General features: G+C 43.6%; 1 protein-coding gene across 21 annotated transcripts in view; it reads right to left on the minus strand.

Annotated features, from left to right (window-relative positions):
* Nucleotides 1-19,071, minus strand: part of ENOX1 (ecto-NOX disulfide-thiol exchanger 1) — a 562,199-nt gene that overhangs the window by 335,036 nt on the left and 208,092 nt on the right. For 5 of the 21 annotated variants that reach the window (XM_075918973.1, XM_075918970.1, XM_075918968.1 and 2 more), the window contains one exon: nt 14,066-14,170. The exons of the other annotated variants lie outside the window; for them this stretch is intronic. The gene's annotated coding sequence lies outside the window, so the exon portion shown is untranslated. The remainder of the gene's footprint in view (nt 1-14,065; nt 14,171-19,071) is intronic. 21 annotated transcript variants of the gene reach the window in all.

A 19,071-nucleotide genomic window follows, 5' to 3' on the forward strand; every position in this document is an offset into this window, starting at 1 on the left:
GCCTTTGTGTTGCCCGATCACCCAATTTTGTGAAATCCCTTTGTAGCTCTTTCCAGTCAGTTTGGGATTAGTCCCTGTTCACCCCTTTCTAAAGAACATTTGTAAATTTAACACAGTAATCCATATTCAGATCCCTGCAGCACAACACTCATTCTTACTTTTTCCCTCCCTATCTTTTAAATGGAGTACCCAGCAATGTTTTCGTGATGATCTAACAATCCTTCAATTACTGCAATGCCCAGTCTTTTGTTATTTTTAATCACCCTGCCTCCCTCTTTCTATAACAAACTCCCTGCACCAAAGGCAAAGCTGCAAGCAGCTCAAAATCTATTGCATTTAAGAACTGCCTCTGGAGTCAGGGCATGCAGACCTTTAAGCAGACCTCAAGTATGACATCCAGAGGGTTCAAACTTGGGAGGGGGCGGGAGAGGGGAGGGGTTACTGTCCCCTATTCCCCCATAAATGGTGCCTTTGTATGGATCATCACCATTTCTAACCCCTAAAGATTTACCAGAAAAGGACCAACCTAGCACTGTTTTAAATAAGAGGACAGCTGTGATTACAACAGTGAGTGGTTTTAAAACTTGCACAGTTTTAAGGGAAATTGTTTATATCTGAAATGTAATACTACGTTGCTGCCCTAGTCTATTGAGCAATGATGCAGGAAACTATCCATCACATAAAATATCATCCACTTTGTGAATATAATTATCACATTTACTATTTATACATAAAATCTAGAAACATGCATTACAACAATATTTGCTGGTCTAATTCATCCAACATGAAAATTCAGATTTATTTTGACTATTGAGTCAGACACATTATGCCACATTTACCTTCAAAATAAATTGTTTTGAAAATCTGACAGACTAGTTTACAGCACTGACAACTAAACATATAGTAGAATAAATGAGAGTGTAGTCCACGGGTAGTTGGACAGAAACAGGGAGCAACACCAGAGTGAGAAGGAGAGAGCTAAGAAAAGCCACGCTGGTGTTAAGGCTGGAAAAGCTGGAGCACAGGGCTGCCAATTTTGATTGGGTGAATTCCTGGAGGTTTCATCACATGAATTAATCTCTAATTCCTGAGGACTCCAGGACAATCCTGGAGGCCTGCCAATCTAATGGAGTGCGAAGGTTATTGGAGAGTTTAAGGGTTTGGTATCTACAGAGAGAGCTTTTTGGGTACAGGTTTCAGGTTTGACAGATGCAGCCTTTTATTCTATTTAATATTAACATGCTACCATGAGTTCAACTCTGGTGACTATAATTCAAGGTCAACAGAGATACCTCTGTTGTTCTGGATCTAGAGTCTAGAGGAACACAGGAAACCATAGGCAAATTACACATGCAATTACAAGAGCATCTATCTTTTAGTAGTTTTAGTAATGTCACTCATAGATTTATAAGTGTCATAGCATATACATTTCCTAAAAATAAGTATAAGGTTCCAGTTAAATCTACAGACATACTCACAGCCTCCTACATCAGGGGTGGACAAACTTTTATGGCCTGGGGGCTACATCAGCTTTGGAAATTGCATGGAGGGCTAGATAGGAAAGGTGGGGGAAACTTAGGCCTCCCTAAACATCTAGGTTCCCATCCACCCCCCTCCCCATCCACTCCCCATCCTTTGACACCTCCCCCAGAACCTCCTGCCCCCCCTGGGGAATCCCCACTTCTCACCCCTCAGGAGCACCACCTCCTATCTCTTATCCACCACCACTCTGCTTCCTGCCCCTGAGACCCACTTCATACTGGCCCCCCAAGACCTCCCTGCTCCATCCACCTTACCCCCGACCCTGTCACCAATAGCATCAGGGCTGGTGGCGTGACTTGGTGACCGCACCTCCTTGGCACTGCAGGAGCTGAGGCTGTGTGGGAGAGAGAGCACAAGGATAGGAGTCAGGGACTAGTTGCCCCTGCTCACTGGAGCTGGGCAGGCTGCTCCCAGCAAGGCAGTTCTGATCCCAGGGTATGTCTACGCTACCACCCTAGTTCGAACTAGGGTGGTAATGTAGGCAACCAGAGTTGCAAATGAAGCCCGGGATTGAATTTCCCGGGCTTCATTTGCATAAAGCCAGGTGCCGCCATTTTTAAATGTCCGCTAGTGCGGACTCTGTGCCACGCGGCTACACGCGGCACGGACTAGGTAGTTCGGAATAGGCTTCCTAGTCCGTACTACCGTTACGCCTCGTTCCTAGTCCGAACTACTTAGTCCGTGCCAGTGGTTGGTCCTGGCAAACTATGTGATCATGCCAATTTGTACTGGAACACTAGTTTAACCAGGTCATTTTCCAGGTATGGAGAACAAAGAATTTCTGCCCAAAAAGAAGTCTATTTAGGCTGGAAAGTTATCAGTCTTTTTGTTTTTGGCTGGTGTGACACACCCAAAAGGATAGACGGGGACTCAAGTCAGAGTAAAGATCTTCTGTGACTTAAAGATTTGCTTGAAATAAGAAGAGTTTTAGGGTAAGTATTCAATAAGTTTTATTGTATTAGCACTAGCTATGCATTTTCTTTTATTTGTATTTTGTAATTTACTTTGATCTGCTTTTTTTCACTAGCAACCACTAACATCCTACTGTTTGTACTTAATAAAAATAATTTTATTTATTATCAAACCCAGTGTAAATAATTGTTACTTGGGGATGGAGCAATCCATGTGCACATCCTCCTTTCATTATTAAACGGGGTTTACATGAATGAGCTTTCAACCTGTGAAATTCTCACATGGTGATAAATGGTTTTATTTGGGGGTTTGGTCCCCTTTTGGGGTTTGTTTCCTTGGTGCTGTGCCCTTGAACTGCATTCTCCCAGAGCTGAAGTGATTCAGTACAGGCAGTCCCCGGGTTACGTACAAGATAGGGACTGTAAGTTTGTTCTTAAGTTGAATCTGTATGTAAGTCGGAACTGGTGTTCAGATTCAGCCGCTGCTGAAACTGACCAGCGGCTGACTACAGGAAGCCCGAGGCAGAGTTGCTCTGCCCCGGGCTTCCTGGAATCAGCCGCTGGTCAGTATCAACAGGCCGAATCTGGACACCAGTTCTGACTTACATACAGATTCAACTTAAGAACCCCAGGCCATCCCCAAGTCAGCTGCTGATGAAACTGACCAGCAGCGGCTGAATCAGGACGCCTGGGGCAGAGCAGCTGGGGTGCTGCCGGGTTGGTCCAGTAGCGCCCAGAGCGGCACTGCGGGACCAACCGGCAGCACCCCAGCTGCTCTACCACAGGCGTCCGGAGAAAAGCCTGGTCTGTTGGCGGGGGCGAGGGGGGGCCCACTAGCTGCACCCTCCCCCCCAGCAGACCAGGGAGACGCAGGCGGCGGACCGAGACGCACTGCGGTCCCACCGCCTGGGTCCTCCGCAGCTTTGCTCCGCGTCTCCCTAGTCTGCTGGGGACCCCTCCCCCCAGCAGGCCAGTGAGACATGGAGCAAAGCCACGGAGCACGTGGGCAGCAGGACAGCCCAGACGCGCCGCGGCTGTCCCACTGCCGGCGTCCTCCGAGGCTTTGCTCCCCATCTCCCTGGTCGGCGCCAGGGAGACGCAAAGCAAAGCCTCGGAGGACGCCGGCAGTGGGACAGCCGCGGCGCGTCTGGACTGTCCCGCTGCCCGCGTGCTCCGCGGCTTTGCTCCGCGTCTCCCTGGTCTGCTGGGGGGGGGGGCTTCCCCCCCAGCAGACCAGGGAGACGCAGAGCAGCTTTTCTCGCCCCGTAGGACACGGGCGGCGGGACTGCGGCGTATCTGGGCGTCCCACCGCTCCCGTCCTCTGGGGCGAGAAAAACCCTGTTCGTAACTGCAGATCCGACATAAGTCAGATCCACGTACTCGGGGACTGCCTGTACCTGCATTATTATTTGGGGGGTGGGGACAGGCGGTTATCTCAGCTCTGTGCATTTTCTGGGAGAGACCAAAAGTTCCAGCCCAGCAGGGCAAGAAGGTGAGAACTCCCAGAGACCAAGAAGGCAAGTGTCAGTGGTGTTATCAGCACACCAGGAATCAGTCCCAAGGGGTCTTCTGTGACTACACACTGTCACACTCCATCAGTCATGGCATTTGAGCTTCCCTCTGACTCATAGAAGTGGTTCCTTCAAGACAGGTTAGGTTGGAGGCACATTAGTTAGGTGGTTAGAGGAAGCATGTCCAGTCCCCCTGCACTTGTGATTTAGCAGATTATTTTCAAGCATACATGACATTAAAATTTACCAAATTCCACACAGAAATTTACATATTTGCTGGCTAGTTTGCGATGGCTCAGCTACCGCTTTTCTGTCATAATTACTGAAGATCCAGCCATTTACCCAACATAGCTGAACAGCCATAATTCAACTTTTTCCAAAAAATATATTTATTCATTTTTGTTAACATATAGGCATTATAAAAAGGTGCCGATTATATGAGGTAACTAGTTTAAGATAAGCAAGGTGCTGACAGTTAGAGATGTCCAAATAACTCACTACGTTTTCCTCATTAAACTCATCCAAACAGAACTCTACCTCCTTGAAACCTGGCAGCTGTTTCAGTGCTACAGAATTCAATGACTGAGACACCAGAGGCTTTTATAAAAACAGACTAAACCAGAAGAACATAGGGAAACTGCATGAGGGAGTGCCAGATTGTTCTAACTTCAGTAATTTGAGGCAAAATGCAGTTCTGGTCCATGGCTAGGGCTCCTCCTAGGCACAACCACCATATACACAACATTAGCTCTAAACTAGGGATTTCTAGTTAGGGTTGCCAGGTGTCCGGTATTGGCCCGGACAGTCTGGTATTTGAGCCTTAGTCTAGTTAAAAAAAAAAAAAATTAATGGAGATTGCCTATCTCCTAGAACTGGAAGGGACCTTGAAAGGTCATTGAGTCCAGTCTGCTGCCTTCACAGCAGGACCAAGTACCATCCTTGATGAATTTTTGCCCCAAATGGCCTCTACAAGGATTGAACTCACAAGCCTAGGTTTAGCAGGCCAATGCTCAAACCACTGAGCTATCCCTTCCCCTAGAAAACACCAGACATGTAAAATGGGGACCATGGGGATTTAAAGGTACAGTGACAATTTTTTTTTATTTTGCTCAACAACTTTGTCCCTCCCCCGCTTCTTTTTTTTTTCTTTTTTCTCAACCAATTTTTCCCCCGCCATGATCGGTATTTTTGTGAAAGTATCTGGCAACCCTATTTCTAATACTGGGATTTCTAAACAGATATTGATTGCTATGGAAAATGAATGCAACCATTAGCTGAATTCCTCTTAGAAGGTTGTGCCCCATTATAACCACAGACATGTAGATAGGAAGATACAAGCACCAGGCATGATACGAAACCACGATGGTCTGTGTAAAAGTGACTTCCTGATAACCAGGACTGGCTGGGAGGTTTGCTCACCTTCAGAGGAGAAGAAAATTGATGCGGTTGTGAAGTTTTACTCTGGTAACAGGGGATGAGCCACTGATTTGGTGGAACCATTGATTTGTTTTGTTTGGTTATTTTTAATTATCCTCTTTTGGGTGCCTGATTGTGATTTAATGTCAAGGTAATCGAGAATTAGTGTGACGATCATGTCACTTAGACAGCTATCAGCACACAGGATGGATTGAGACAGGAAAAGAAAGAGAAGGGGAGAGACGGTAGGTGGGCATGAGAAACAGGTTAAGGCCCCGATGATTTACGACATCATGTGCTTGACATTTGTGTTTGAATTTACACTACTTCATGACTTCTACAAAAAACACTGGGGATACAGGGAGCTCATCATTGCACAGGATCAGGCCCTAAATGAAAAGAGACGGGCAATTTATTCCACAGCCAGCAATTTCTGAAAGATCACAAGGGGACGTTCCCTCTCCCCGCACTCCAATTAAACCTCAGCACTGTTCTGAAGTCTATTTTAGTCATGAAGTAGCATAATTTCAAACTGGCTACTACCACTTTTTAAAAAAAACCTCTAAGATACCAAAGTAACACAGTGGATGTTAAACCTAGAAACAACTGAGAAATAAACCCTTGAAAACCAGAGTTGATAATGGAAAAATTCACTGACCCTTAGATAAATCAAACTGTAGTTTATACTACCCATTTCTCTTTTATGAAGCTTGACAAATTGGAATGCAATTAGTAATTATAGGCACTGAACACCTCATGATTATGAATAAAATATTCCAGTTGACTGGAACATCATTCCAGTTGCATTTGCAGGAAATTAACTAGCATTATTAAAGACACTGAAGGCTATGCCATTTTGTATCATATTATATAATTCACATTTCTGAGCCAGGCATTCAAAAGTGGTTTTAATCTTTATTTTGCATTGTGCAGTGTCCTGGCTTGAAAAAAGGCACTTGAGGGAAAATAGGTAATATTTTAAAAACACACTTTCCTTTAACTACAATGTGTTAGATTATTAACACAATATGTTTCACATCTAATTTTCCCACCCACATTTATATCGGTACTTCCCCTTTAACTTTTTCTTTCACCCATGTCTCTCAGCTTCGACAACAAAAACAGGCAAATTAATTTCACTTTCATGTTTTCATGAGTCAGCAGAATACCATAATGATTGGCCAAACATACAAACAATGGGCACTTTTTCATTTTTTTTTAATTGCAAATCATGGGGAAGCAGCCTTGATTTGTTTCCTCTCACTATTCTGCAGAGGGGTTGCTACAACATGAATGCTGGTAACTCCTTTTCCTAACAGAGTGGGAGAGAGGGATGAGAGATACACCCAATGCTGCTTGTGGATAGGGAACTTATTTACATGGACTTCTCCATCCCCCTGAACAGCTCTGTAACGCCATCCTTAACAAAACAGATTTAATTCCCTCTTCTTCATCTTATATGTTGAGCCAACTGCTCTGAATAGGTATGTTCAGTGCAGAACCAGTTCGCCTGGAAGTTACATTCCCCACACTACTATGTAAATTCTAGTTAGGACTGGATCCTTCAGGGGTTTCTACAGAACTAAGAGCTGGTTACATTACAGTAAGATTGTCAATCACAGGGAATTTACTTATCTTATAAAATCTTATATCCAGTCTGTTTCTTTTACATAGTTTTTGAAATACTGTTAAATTAATGGGGCATCATTAGGAAAGAAAAGCAGGCAAAGGATCTCAGATAGGGCCAACAATGATTCAACTGAGGAACAATTGAGAAAACGTAAGTTGCTAAACAAAGATATTTTATTATTATTATTACTTTTTAATAGGAAGGGATTTTTGAAGTGAACAGCCAAGTGGAGAGAAACTGTAAAATTGCCGGGGGCTGTCTTTCCTACATGAGATATCTTACTCTTGTGAATGCTGAATTTCCAGTCTTTTCAAAGTATCAGTTTCCATATTTCAGGTCTATAATAAATACATAGCAATGGTCAGGCAGACAAAAATATAGTGAGTCTGCAGGGTCTAAAACCTGTCTTCTAGTTCGTCATACATATCTTTTAAGCTAAGCTACGTATGTGTATATTACTATACAATTGTGAACATTTTAATAATATGTTTTAAATGTGAGACAGGTATGGCCTAGTGGTCAGAACACAAGACTGGGAGCTACACATTTCTCAGCACTATTTCCATTTCCTTTACTGGTCTCTGTAGAATTGAGCAGATCACTTAAATTCATAGTTTTTCTATTTCCTTATCTGAAAAATGGGGAAAATGATACATAACAGGTCACATTACGTGGTTGTTGAAATTAATGTTTGCAAGATACTTTAAATATCAAAAGTGCTTGTGACTCTGTCAGGCCAGTTCAGGTCTGGACAACAGGCCAATTCACTATGAATATCAAATAAATGTTGCATACTAATTCATTAAAATGTTAATTTACTTCAGAGGAAATGTAAATGATAGTGTTTTCACTTATCTACAACCTGCTGGTTCCTATCTGTTACATTATGTATATCCCTGTCAAAGGCATGTGTTAATATTAAGAAAAGAATTTACTTGATGTGTAAACTTTATGAAAACTAATGTAAGATTGTTTCTGGCTGTCAACTTGTGTTTACATTACATTACTCTTCACTCCAGATTGGAGCCTTAGAATTGGAAAAGATTGCTAAAGTCATAGGTCATAATGTTCAACAACTGAAGTTCACAGACTCTGTTTACATTTGATCCACAAAGGCAAAGCCTATGCTGTGAATTGCCAAATTGCCTTCCCTGGAAAGAGGCTGTAAGAACTGATCCAGGATTGATCTTTTATCTCTGAACTATTCTGGATTCTAACAGGGTGGAATACTAAACAAGAATACAGACTATACAGAGATCCTCAGAATTACTGTAGGTAACTACATCTCTGTGATCAATTTAGACTTACAAACTTTGACTCACCTGTTACATTTTATCTGCTTTAACCACTCCACAACACATTTCTTTTCTTAGCTAATAAATCTTTAAGTTAGTTTGTTAGAGAAACCGGCTTCAGTGTTGTTTTTGGTGAGATACAGAATACCATGGGTAATCGACTGGCACTTAGGGATTTAGGAGTAACCTAATGAAATGTGGTATAGTAACCAATGTCAAAAAAGCCAGTTTGTCTGGGTGGCAAGGTAGGCTGGTGAGACTAAGAGTATGTCTAAACTACATCTCTCTTTTGAAAGAGGGATGTAAATGAGGCAAATCGAAAGTGCACAAGAAACGGGGATTTAAATATCCCATGCTTCATTTGCATAATGGCATCCAAGTGCTTTTTCGAAAAAGAGTTTTTCGAAAGTGAAAGCACCATCTAAATGCGGTTCTTTCAAAAAAACCAAAGAAACCCTTTTTACTCCTGAGGAATACGGGATCTTTTGAAAAAGGGTTTTTTTTCCCCAAAAGAACTGCATCTAGATGGCGCTTTCACTTTCGAAAAACCCTTTTTCGAAAAAGCGCTCGGACACCATTATGGAAATGAAGTGTGAGATATTCAAATCCCCACTTCATTTGCACTTTCGATTTGCCTAATTTACATACCTCTTTCGACAGAGGGATATAGTTTAGAAATATCCTAAGGCAATGTTTCTTAAACTTTTTAAGACTGAGGAAGACCAAACAATAATTTTTTTTATGAGGAACACACACACACCCTTGATCAATGGACGACACTTTTACAGACAACAACAATAGTTGCTCACTGCCCTATGAAGCCTTCTAAACTTCAATCTTGTTTATAGGGAAATTTAATTTACTCTGTTTACTCATATTGGTGAAAATTATAAATTCAATACCTTATCAAGCCCGGGTTAATGTCAAGCAGCTGACTGACAGCAGCCATAGCAGCCACACCAGCATTAAGGACACTGAGGACCTTACCCTGCCTCCTAATTTACAGTGGGTCCCTTACTGCTTAATGTTTTATCCTTCAATAGTTTTAGCCCCTGGCTCTGTTATTTTTTACACAGAATACTGAATGGAAGGGCCTTGTCTGTGCAAGAGGGTGGAAGGTGCTGGCCCCCCTCAGCTATCCTGATTAACAAGTGAGGGCTAAAGACAGCGATGCAAAGACCCGGATGGGGGGGGGCAGCTTTAGGACAGTTCTCTCCCCTGGCAGGCAGGATCCCCAGAGCAGCAGCAGAGACAGCCAATCAAAGCCGGCCCTGCTGCTGGCCCTGCAACTCTCCTCCCCTCTGGCAAGGGGTGCAAATGAGGCATGGAGCTTTCCCAGGAGGTTGCAAGCCGGGCGCAGAAGCAGGTGAGAAACGCGGGTAGCCCCGCCTCATTTCTGCCGTGTCATCACTTGCTCACCTCTTTGCACCGCCCTATGTGTCTCAGCAGCTCTCGCGGCCTTCTTTTTCTTCATATGGCCGTGTCACACCTGTGAGTTCTCCGTGGAACACCAGTGTTCCGCAGAACACAGTTTAAGAAACAAGGCCCTAAGGGAACTGTTTGTGACTTTATGGGAAGACCAAAGTAATCTAGGACTGCACATTTGTTACTGGATTCGTGAAATCTAATTATGGAAGATACCACTAATTAGTCTGTCCTGTTTTCTCACAGTGTGACCCGAGGTTGGCACTCACAGTTGTAAGCCACTCTAGACAACATGACAGTGCTATAAAAGTGGGTATTATAATCATCATTATTTTGCCTGAAGTATATGGGCCAGCCTGTGTACATTTGTTACTAAGCACATCTGAGAAGTAGGTGATAATACTAAGAAAACATTTACAAATAGAACAGGTAACAATATGCCGTTTAACACAGTCCAATCAGCAAAAACCTTCCAACAAACAAGGCTTATATTTTTATTTCAGGTTCAAGATTTAATTCAGCATGTAAGATAAACTTTCCAGTGGACAAATTATATTTTCTAATTCAGATAGTGCTCTGTGTGGTGTGTGAATGAATACTTCCTTCAGACAACAGTAAACAATCCACACAAAATTTTTGTTGCACTAAACATTGGATACAGTAGTGATCAGCTATAGCCCAAATTGCCTGATGTTGCAGAAGCAGTGAGGCTAACTCAGACACAGCAGGAGCAAAGTGAACATAGAAAGATGACAGAAGACTTTGTGATGGCTAGAAACTCTGGAACATTTCCAAAATAAACCTTTAAAAATCAAACACTTAAGCACTGCACACAATTGCTTCAGAGCTATTAGTTTTGCACAGGTGTTCATCCTGACAACAACAGCGATACAACCTTTCAATAGGCTGGAAAGAACTCAACATCAGACTTTCACATGCTCAGCATCCACAAGTTAAGCCAGATTTTCAAAAGAATGTAATTTGTGCAGCTAAGTAAAATGCAGATTTTCATAAGAGATTAGGCTCACAACAACTCCCAGGGCAACATTAGGCCTAGATTTTGAAAGGAATTAAATACATTCCAGATAGAGGTCTTTTGAAAATACCAGGCCATTTATGTAGATCCTTAAATGGAAGCTCAGCACTTTGGAAAATCAGGCCCCAAGTGTAGATATTGAACAATTTTGAAAATCTAGCTCTCAGTGCAGGGGTGGGTAAGATACAGCCCAGCGGTTGGATGCAGCCCTCCAAGCCTTTCAATCCGTCCTGCAGACCATCCCACCGGACCCACAGGCAGGGAGCAGCCTGAGGGCTCAGAGTGGCTGGCTGCTCAAGCTGCCTCTCTGCGCCAGGCTGAGGCAGGGGGAATGGTAAAGCTTCATACACTGCAAACCCCCTCCTTCACCCAAACTTACTCTCAGACCTCACACCCTCTCCTGCATCCCAATCTCCTACCCCAAACTCTCTTTGGCACCCACGCTCTGTCCCAAACCTTGCACCCCATTCAGAAATTATTGCCCCATCCTGTCCCAGTGTCATATGTATCAGTTGCTTGATCCCACACCATGGAAGTCGAGGGAAATTTTGCAGTTCATTTCAATGGGAATAAGTCTTTTAAGAAATTTTAGAAATAAAAGTTATTTTTTCTCCAAAACAGTTTAGTTTTCTTGGTACACTGCTTACTATGAATCAAACTAGCAGCAAGTCCCCATGATAAACTATGTAAATGCTTATTGAACAGTATAAATTCAAATAATATATTAATGCCTGTTATCAGGGTGTAAATGTGGCCACTAATGGTGGTATCCAAGCTTATAGAAATTAATTTCTGGGGGGGGGGGGGATCTGAAGGAGGAGTTAAGACACAGAGAAAAGGGAAGGCATTCCAGGCAGAGAGGTAACAAGGAAAAAAGCATAGAGATGCAAATGGGAGAAAGAGATAAGGGGCAAGGAGTCAGCAGCAGAGCACTGAGTAGAGATGTAGCTGGAGATCAGAACAGAGACTTAGATTAATATTTAAGAGGAACTACAGATACCGATGAATGTTTGTCCTTTGCATAAGAAGCCTGAAGTACTAAAATAAATTAGCTCTGCTATGTAAATGCAATACCTCTGTTCAAGTTATGCACAAAACTAAATCACTGCAAAGCTCAGCCATGCAGTGTCACATTGGCAAGCGTTAATGAGCAGCCTGGAAAACAACAGTGTGAGTCTTGTAAGCACAGATTCAGGAAGATTCAATAACAAGCCCCACAATAAGCTAGCAACTCCCCTGATTGCACCTTTCACGTCTATCTTGTATTAGTAGGAAAAAGAAAATGTAAAGGAGATAAAAGCTGTTTGTTAACATGAAATTTGTAGAAGTCCCTTTGTTGGAACTGCATAGATTTATTTTAAAAAGTCCCTAAATAAATCAAAATGCACAGCCCCACGGAAATCTCAGCAGGATGTATAAACATTAGCAAATAAGAATCAAGCTGTCCCAGCTCATCTTTCATTGTAACTTTTACAAACTCTGAGAAATGTCTAATCTGATTGCATCAAATTCTGCTTTTTATTCTCTTTTATATACTTGGAAATACTTGGAAATAACTGTTCTCTCATCCTCCAGGACTGAATTAAAACTAAATCCATTGTCTTGGTCAGGAATTTTCGGAGAGAGTGATTTTTCATTGGAAAAAGGTCGTTCATCACAATCAAAATATTTTGGTTTCCATTAACCTCTGTGGAAAAACAGAATCATCCCATTCCTACCAGATAGATTTGCATTACAAATCTGCCTGGTTTCCTGCCAGGTCACATGGTTGCTGAAGACTGTGGGCTTTCATGGTTGTAGGCTAGCCCTGCCACATCAGCACCAGTCATTAGGGTTTCCACGGCTCAGGGGCAGACCCGCCACATGGACTGCCCTACGCCTTAGAGCTCCAGCTCTTGCTGGGCCACTCCAGGTCTAGGTTCCCTGGTGCATGGCAGGGAGAGTGGAAACTCTGAGGGATGCCAGTTCAACCTAGGGCTTCTAGACTTGCTGTTCTGTGGCAATGGACTCCCCTGCCTTCACAGGGAGTGCTCAAAGTCAGGATAGCCAGTTGCTCTGTTTCACTTAAAAAAAAATAGAACAAAAATGATCCTGTTTTCTTATTTAGAAAATACTGGACATTTATATTTTCTCATTTATATTTTCTCAGTTTGATTCCTGAACAGAAAGCTCAAATATGGACTGTCTGGTTCAAAATCGGACACCTGACAACCCTAGCCAGGACTGGCTTAGATTTGCCAGGTCCAGGGGTTGGGGGGCAAAGCCCAGCAGTTCAAAGAAGCCTAGGGCTCATGGCAGCAATAGCAGCAGCCAAAGCCCTGAACCCTTTAAATCACTGCTGGAGACAAACCGTGCAGCTCCGAAGGCTGGCTGCCCCCGGCCCCACCCCTTCCGGGGGTGCAGAGCTGGGTCTTCCTCACTCCTTGCTCTAGGGCCCACGATGGCTGTCAGTCCAGCTGCTGGAGCCAAAGCCAGGCCAGAGGATTTCAGCCATTGGAAGCGGGGATCAGGTTACAGGCCCCCTGCCAAGCTGGGACTGAAGACCTTGGACTTCAGTCCCTCTCCATCTGGGGCAGTGGGGCTTGGGGTTTGGCTCTCTCCCCATCACCTACGGTGGTGTGGCTTGGGCAGCCTTAGACTCCCGCCTCCTGGGTTTGTAGAGTCATATTTGTTGTCAGAAAGCAGTCAAGGTGCAATGAAGTTTTAGAACTGTTCAATTCTTCTACTTATCACTCTGTTTTCCTAATGCACACACTGTTATGGGACGTGAGCACAGTTTGTTCTATAACAGGAAATCACAGTTTGAAAAGACATTACAGTTTGTTACTACAGAAATAACAGTGATGGCACATTCTGCAGTAATATGACCTCAAGTATGAAAAAAGTAGATAGGAAGAAGGTCTGCTGCAACTAAGTACCTTTAAGTTCAGCAGTTTGAAGACGAGTCCTCGCAGTATGCCAAACACTGAGAGGCACTCAAAGAATTGATAGAAAAATAAGACATGAAAGATAATATTTTAGAAGAGATTCTATTTTTCTTTGATCTGAATTAAGCCCAGATGATCATTTTAAATTAATATAGAAACAACATGGGAAAATTAATCATGTTTTAATTGCCATTATATTGTGCCATTTACTAAAGCTAGAAATGATTGGTAAATCAGGTTTGGGGTAGGTTCCGAACAAGCCAATTAGTACCCAGAGTAACTCCTGCAATCATTCTCTCCTAGACAATTGAAGCAGGTAACTAGTTTTGCTTAGGTAAATTTATTCTTTTAGCTAGAAAAGTTACAACTTACATTCATCCATTCTTTTCCTGATTTGTCCATTCCATGTTAGTTGACTCTCCACTTGCACGTAGCATGTACAGCTGCACAATGTAACCCAGGATGAAATGATGTGAGCTGAAATACGAAGGCCCAGCCCTGATTAATGTTGTTGAGCATATATTCACCAGTAGTCCCATTAACTTCAAAAGGACTGATCAAATATGTAAGTGCCCAAAAACATAAGCATGGCCCAGTCTCAAAAGACCCCTGAGCCAGGTAGTGGAGGGGAGAGGTGTCTCCATGCTCCTGGAAGGGGTGTAGCCAAAGGCACGAGGGACAGAGCCAGGGCAGTTGTCCCTCAGTGCTGCCTGTATCATGCTGCCCACACCCTCAGTGCTATCTGAAGTGTGCTGCCTGGACCTCTGCAGATCATTGCGTGGGGCTCTGGCCGCTGTTGCTGCTGCAGTAGCGGTAGTGGCAGCAGGAAGCTCTGGGCCCCTTTGAATCGCCAGGCCCTGGTGTTGTGTCCTCCCCCGCACGTTGGCAGGGTGTGAAAAATCCACACCCCCAGTGATACAGTTAAACCATCTTAACCCCTCATGTAGAAAGCGCTAGACTGATGGGAGAATCTAGCCTTTGTTTAGCAAGGTATTAATGCTAAATGAAGCTGGCAGAATCAGGCCTTTCCTAGGTATTTAATAGCCCTGCTAAGTTTCTGCATTGCTTTAGTAGGTTTCACATAAATTTAGTATTTAAGAAAACAGTTCCATTATTTGTGAGAAACCTGTGAGCGCTACAGAATTCTGTGCAATAATTCATATTCATTTAGGGTCCTTGTGGTACACTAAAAGGACTAAGCGCAACCCTTCGGAAGTATGCAGCTTTTGTGAAAGCTTTTTTTTTTGTCAGGTATCTTTGTTTTTCTTGGAAAAAAGAACCTGCATTAGTGACCTGCGGGCACCTTTATTCAAAAGGTTTGTTTAGTAGTATAGGGGGGTGCCTGTTTTAAATAGTTTAGAGCAGCGGTTCTCAAACTGTGGGTTGGGACCCCAAAGTGGGTCACAATTGTGATTTAAAGGAGTCACCAGCACTGGCTTAGACTTGCTGGGGTCCAGGACTGATGCCGAAACCAAAGTCCCGCCACTGAGACAGAAGCCAAAGTTTGAAGGCTTCAGAACTGGACGGAAGGCTCAGGTTACAGGCCTGCTACTTGGGGCTGCAACCACTGGGCTTTGGCTTTGCTGCACCGCCGTTCCTCCCCCCCCCCCCCCCCCCGGTCTAGGGCAACAAGGTGGGGGGGGGGCAGTTCTCAGGCTTCAGTCCCCCTGGGGTCTAATGTAATTTTTGTTGTCAGAAGTGGATCCCAATACAATGAAATTTAAGAAACCCTGGTTTAGAGAGTCAAGGTGCATGAGGTAGTAACTTTTATTGCACCAATACCTTCAAAAAATAATCCTGGGAGCTTAAATTCATAACTTGCTAGACACTAAAAATCATGGACTGAACAGTCACAATGGATTTGTCTTTTTACAACAATCTATAATCCCCTCCCTTTTCTTTCCCCTATTACTGGAAAGGTGTTAACGAGCCACTTCACCTTGAATAGTCCCTTGAAATATGTTAACTACTTATGCTATATAATCTGTGCTACATTGTATTTAGCTGTGACACTCTGGGTACATTTCCCAGATGGCAAGAACAGCTCTGAGTAAGTGTGAAGTTGGTCCCATAAAATAAAACTCTTACCAACCTTGTCTCTAATAGAGAGGTGGGGGAACCTTTTTGGGGTTAGGGGCTGCTGACTCACAGAAAAATCAGTTAGGAGCCACACAGAAGTGAAAAGCAAAAAACCCTCACTGACGTGGCCCCTGACTGAGAAGCAGAAAGACACTCCCTGCATTCCCCTCACACACCAGATCCAGGGTCAGAAGGGGTATTGGATTAGTACATTTTGTGTCCTCCTCTAGGCTCTGCGATAGAGCCAAAAATGAGGGGCTCAGAGTGTGGGAGGGAGAGTGCTTGCCTGACTCTGGCCTGCGAGGCTCGGGGCTCCACAGGTGATGGCGCTCCAGGGCTGTGGGGAGAAGCTGTGGTGGCAGGGTGTGTCTGTGCAGGGCTGGAGCGCCAGCAGTGGCTCCCCGATGCTGGGAGGCAGGGGGCAAGCCCTGAGCCTCTGGGGGATTGGATCTAGAGAAAATGGGGTCCAGTTGCATCCCCGGGCCTTAGGTTTCCCACCCTGGCTCTAATATCCTAGGGCCAATGTGGCTACAACAACACTGAATGTAACAGTTTATCTTTTCTGAGTTCAAATTCCCTTCTTTGGGCTCAACCCTGAGTGGAGTTCAGTGAGAGCTGAGGGTGCTAAATAACTTGCATCCCATTATTTTTAAAGCATTCCTGACTCGGGGAAGCAACCTTGGACAAGAGTCTCACTCCAAATCGTGCCCCAGTGCAGTAGGTAGAGGGTCTGGAGCAGAGTGAAGAAGCTGGTGACATTGGATGCAGTCAGGGGAGATTTTCCCAGAGCAAGAAAAGAAACACAGATTGTCTCCTAGGATTCCAGAGCTTATTGGGGCAGAGATATAGCATACCTACCTCCAAGCAGATTTGAACCTAGGACCACTAGAACTTAGGAAAGGAACTTCTACAGCTTGAGCTATCAAGCCAGCTGGCTCTCAGCTTAGACTGTAGAGCTCCCTTGTTCTTATCTCTCACTGTAAGTGGTCTAAGCACCACTATATAGAACTGTGAACCACATCCATTAGGTGTGTGGGTTCCATACTTCCCCTTAGGCAAGGAAGCATGTCCTAGGGTTCAGAGAGCCAATTGAGATCCCAGACAATCCCCCACTTGTAACCACCACAAGGTGGATTTGAACATAGAACTGCTAGAAACTTAGTACAGAAACTGCTACAGCTTGAGCTATAAAGCCAGCTGGCTCTCAGCTTAGACTGTAGAGCTCCCTTGTTCTTATCTCTCACTGTAAGTGGTCTAAGTGCCACTACGCAGGACAGTGAACCACACCCACCAGGGCTATGTCTATGCTGCAGAGGTTTTGCGCAAAAATAGCCATTTTTGTGCAAAAACTCATGGAGTGTCCGTGCTACAAGCACATTTTTGCACAAGAAAAAGTACAGCAGATCGTCAGAAGACAGGGCTTTTTGCACAAGAGTTATGCCTCTTCTACAAGGAATAAGCCTTTTTGTGCAAGATGCTCTGATGGCCATTCTGTTAATAGCCATCAGAGCTTTCTTGCGCAAGAGCGTCCATAGCTGTGTGCATGCTCTCTTGTGCAAAAGCACATCTCTTAGGCAAAAGCACATTGAAGTGTGGACGTGCTCGTGCGCAAGAACTTTTTGCAGTGTAGACATGGCCTCAGTGCGTGGGTTACAATAGCACTTAGTATTGTAGAGTTTCTGGGTTGAAATTGCATTGCTTCCCAAATTAAATATCACCTGGGGACATGCTGCTTTCACTGATGTAGTCCCAAAGCAAGCCAGATTTGGGAGGAGGCAAATGTGACAAAGCCATATTAGGACACACTACCTTTCTGGACTGCACAGTCTCATGCCTCATATTTCCATGATAATTTATAGCCAATATGCCAACTGACAATTACTGCATGAGCCATGTTGAGTGATTATCTACTATTTACTTCCTTCACCTACATTCCGGGATTGTCACTTAGGCTATGTCTACACTGTGGAACTATTTCAGGATACTTCCAATACCCTGATATCCCAGCCCAGAGCCGAGATACCTCTGGTATCCTGAAATAGCTATTCTGTATCTTAAGAGCAAGCCCATTATAGCAAAATGTAGCGGGCTCGCTATTCCGACGTGTCTGTAAACCTCATTGCACAAGGATTATGGGACATTTCAGAATAGCGCCTTATTCTGAAATAACATAAAAAAAGATACACAATTTGCATAGCTCAAATTGCATATCTGATTTCAAGCTACGGGTGCACTGTAGACACCCCCTTAGGGTTACCAAGTGTCTAGTTTTTCACTAGGGGTACGTCTGGACTGCAAACTTTTTTCGAAAGAAGCTTTTTCGGAAGATATCTTCAAAAAAAACCTTCTTCCAAAAGACAGCGTCCACACTCATTGGATGCTCTCTCACATGTAAGCTGTGCATACTATGGACAGAGTGGCCATAAGCATCCTCCGGTGTGTAAATGTGTACCTGTTGTACTTTTCAGCAGGTACACGTTTACCAAAATAAACACATTTTAACATCTCTAACTGCTACCATTCTCCCTGGTTACAGGCCAGAGCCCAGATAGTTTGACCTGCCCTACTTGAAGGATGCAGCTCTTGAGAAACCACTAATCTTTTTCCTGCTGGGAGAAAAGGTATATACACATTTTTAGTATACCCACGCTGCAAGGAGGCATGGCCTCTCTCAGACATGGATGTGGAAGGAGCAGCTCACAAGTAGCATGACAAAGACACAGCAACATCTAATGCATGATGTATCTGTACAGGCTGAATAGCTAAGTATATGTATGTGCTTTTACTAGTGTACTTGTACATAAAGCTAAGTGAAATAGCATAAGACAGCTCTGGCAGAATGAAATTTAATTTTTCTTTGACATAAAACCACCAGAGTTTTCAAGACAAATAATCCCAATTGGTGATGTTTGACCCCAATGTTTAGAATGATCCATTGCAAATAATTTATCAGATTGGATTCTGAATTCTATTTTGTTTTTGTATGACTTTTAGTAAAAATAAAGTTGCTGAGTTTTAGATTTAGAAAAATGAACATGTCATTTTGAGGAGTGAAGTCTGAGACTGTTGCCAAAGCTATCATAACTGGAGAGGAGGAAGGAAATGTATGAAGTGTGCCTTGAAGAGAAAGCCCTGTAATACTTACACTGACAAGCTCCACCAGAAAAGGTTCAGTTTCTTTATTGGAAGGGGAAACGTCTACCATTAGATATACATGGCATATTTGTGATGTTTTTATTAAAAGGGATATAAGGAGGAACTGTCCCCTTTCTTAGGAATGGATGGCTCAGGAAGTAGTA

The sequence above is a fragment of the Pelodiscus sinensis genome, chromosome 1, assembly GCF_049634645.1.
Source record: "Pelodiscus sinensis isolate JC-2024 chromosome 1, ASM4963464v1, whole genome shotgun sequence".
In the NCBI taxonomy this organism is placed as follows: domain Eukaryota; kingdom Metazoa; phylum Chordata; order Testudines; family Trionychidae; genus Pelodiscus; species Pelodiscus sinensis.